Source organism: Rhinolophus sinicus, chromosome 17 (genome assembly GCF_057876585.1).
Source record: "Rhinolophus sinicus isolate RSI-liver-muscle chromosome 17, RSI-T2T, whole genome shotgun sequence".
In the NCBI taxonomy this organism is placed as follows: Eukaryota; Metazoa; Chordata; class Mammalia; order Chiroptera; family Rhinolophidae; genus Rhinolophus; species Rhinolophus sinicus.
This window is the reverse complement of record NC_142517.1, coordinates 49529137-49532588: the sequence shown is the minus strand read 5'-3', so window position 1 is coordinate 49532588 and position 3452 is coordinate 49529137.

Below are 3452 nucleotides of genomic sequence, written 5' to 3'. Positions count from 1 at the left end.
ACAACTACCCAAATGTCCTTGAACTGAGGAATAAATAAATAAAAAAGTGCTATATCCACACAATGGAGTATTATTCAGCAATAAAAAAGAATGAAGTACTGATATATGCTACAACACATGGATGAGCCTTGAAAACATTATTCTAAGTGAGAGAAGTCAGACAAAAAGTACTACATATTATATGGTTCCAAATGTCCAAAATAGACAAATCTATGAAGACAGAAAGTGAATTAGTGGTTGTCTATGGATGGGGGAAATGGAAGGATTATGGATTATGAGTAAAATGTATGGGGTTTCTCCCTGGAGTAATGGAAACATTCTAAAATTGATTGTAGTTATGGTTTCACAACTTTGTGACTATACCAAAAAACTGCTGAATTGTACACTTGTAAAAGGTGAATTGCATGGCATATGAATTATGTCTCAATAAAGCTATTATATATTTTTAAAAAGTTAACAGAAAGGGAGAGCCACAGCCAACTGTCCTAAATATTTACATGGGGTCATAGATGCACCAAACCATGCTGTGACCAATATCAGGTCTCAGAAAATTGAACTACAGTGTATTGGCTAAGACTCTTGTTGCAGCTAACCAAAAACTAACTCCAGCTAGCTTATCCAAGTGTCTGGGCAATTTATTATAACTCTGTAGGGACAGCTCACGTAACCTAGGGACATTTAGAAATAAGCCATAGTTCTGATAATTTCTGGAAATCTTTTTTTTTTTAATTAAAGTTTACTGGGGTGACAATGGTTAGTAAAGTTACATAGGTTTCAAGTGTACAATTCTGTAATACATCATCCATATATCACATTGTGTGTTTGCCACCCAGAGTCAGTTCTCCTTCCATCACCATATATTTGACCCCCTTACCCTCATCTCCCACCCCCCTCCTCCCTTACTCTCTGGTAACCACTAAACTATTGTCTATGTCTATCAGTTTTTGTTTTTTGTCTTGTTCTTTGTTGCTTTCAGTTTTATATCCCACATAGCAATGAAATCATGTGGGTCTCAACTTTCTCTGACTTATTTCACTTAGCATAATAATCTCAAGATCCATCCATGTTGTTGCAAATGGCACTATCTCATCTTTTCTTATGGCAGAATAGTATTCCATTGTGTGTATATACCAGATCTTCTTTATGAAAAGATGTTCAACATCATTAATCATCAGAGAAATGCAAATAACCACAGTTAGATACCACCTCACACCAGTTAGAATGGCTATCATCAACAAGATAAATAATAACAAGCGTTGGAGAGGTTGTAGAGAAAAACAAATCTTCATACACTGTTGGCAGGAATGCAGATTGGTGTAGCTGCTATGGAAGGCAGTGTGGAGTTTCCTCAGAAAATTAATAGAATTACCATATAACCCAGCAATCCCTCTCCTGGGTATGTACCCAAAAAATCTGAAAACATTTATCTGTAAAGATAATGTGCTCCAGTGTTCACTGCAGCTTTATTTACAGTGGCCAAGACATGAAAACAACCAAAGTGTCTTTCAGTAGATGATTGGATAAACTTCTGGAAGTCTTGTTCTGAATTTTCTCTCAAAGATTTCTCAAAGACCATTTTTCATCTTTTGAGTTAGATTTGAACTTTGGAAAAGACCAAATGACCAAAAGCCCCTCAGTGTCTGGTCTGAGGCAAATTTTGTTAAGAACAAGGTGAGGGAATGATACTGGAGTTGATTTCTAGAGAGGAGCAAGGAAGAGATCCTTTCAGCCATGATGTCCTGGGAGCAAAGGTGTTTCTTAGGTTTGGCCTGGCCCATTAACAGTGGAACAGGAAAGACTAGGAAGGACAGGGCACACTTGATTGCCTAATGGTGGCTTTTTTCTTTCATTCAAAGTTTTATATATTCAAAGCAGTCCAAAATCATATTCTCCACTTCTTTTTTGTAAAGATTTTTAGTAAAATATAGCTAACACAATATTATATTAGTTTCAGTGTATACCATAGTTATTCAACCTTTATATACCAAAAAAAGTGATCACCATGGTAAGTCCAGCAACCATCTGACACTGATACCACACTATCACAATATTATTGACTATGAGTATGTTCCTTATACTGTACATTACATCCCTATAAATTATTTGTTTTATGCCTGGAAATTTGAACCTCTTATTCCCCTTCATCTTTCCCCCTCCTTTTCAAAATTTTCAATTACAGCTGACATTCAATAGTATTTTATATTAATTTCAGGTGTATAGCATAGTGGTTAATCTAAGAAGTGATCCCCCTGACTAGTCTAGAACCCACCGGGCACTGTACCTAGTTATTACCATATTATTCACTACATTCCCCAGGTTTTACTTTACATCCCCATGACTATTTTGTAACTACCAATTTGTACTTCTTAATGCCTTCACATTTTTTACCCTGCCTCCCAATTCCCCTCCCATCTATCATTCCAATAAATCGAGTACCCATCTGACACCACACGTAGTTATTACAATATTATTGACCACATTCCTTATGCTATACCCGAGATTCCCATGACTACTATGTAATAACCAATTTGTACTTCTTAATCCATTCCCCTTTTTCACCTACCCCTTCAATCCCCCTCCCATCTGGCAACAATTAAAATGTTCTCGGCATGTATGAGTTTGTTTTTGTTTTTTTTGTTTGTTTATTTTGATCCTTAGATTCCACATATCAGCAAAATCACATTGCATCTGTCTTTCTCTGTCTGACATACTCCACTCAGCACAATTCCCTCCAGGTCCATCCATGCCATCACAGATGGCAAGAATTCAGTCCCTTACGTGGCCAAATAATATTCCATTGTATATATGTACCTACTTTTTATCCACTCATCCTATTGATGGACACCCAGGCTGCCTCCACATCTTGGCCATTGTAAACAATGCTGTAATGAACATATGGATGCACATGTCCCCTCGAAGTAGCATTTTTGTTTTTGTTTTTTTCCAGAAAAATACCCTGAAGTGGGATTACTGGATCCTTCTTTGTCTCTTGTTTTAACATCTATTTTGTTTGGTATAAGTATTACTACCCCAGCTTTTTTGTTTTTTGTTCTTTTAGTTCCATTTTCATGAAATATCTGTTCTCATTCCTCTACTTTCAGTCTGTGAGTATCTTTCAATCTGAAGTAAGTCTCTTGGAGGCAGCATATGTAAGGGTCTTGTTTTCTTATCCATTCAGCCACTCCTATGTTTTTAATCAGAGCACTTAATCCATTTACATTGAAAGTAATTCTTGATACATATGTAGTTATTGCCATTTTATTATTCACATTTTTTATCTTTTTGTTTTTTTTCATCTTAAAGAAGTCCCTGTAAGATTTCTTGTAGTTCTGGTTTGGTAGTGATGAATTCCTTTAGCTTTTTCTTGTCTGGGAAGCTCTTTATCTGTCCTTCGATTCTAAATGATAGCTTTGCTGCATAAGCTTGATTGTAGGTCCTTGCTTTTCCTCACT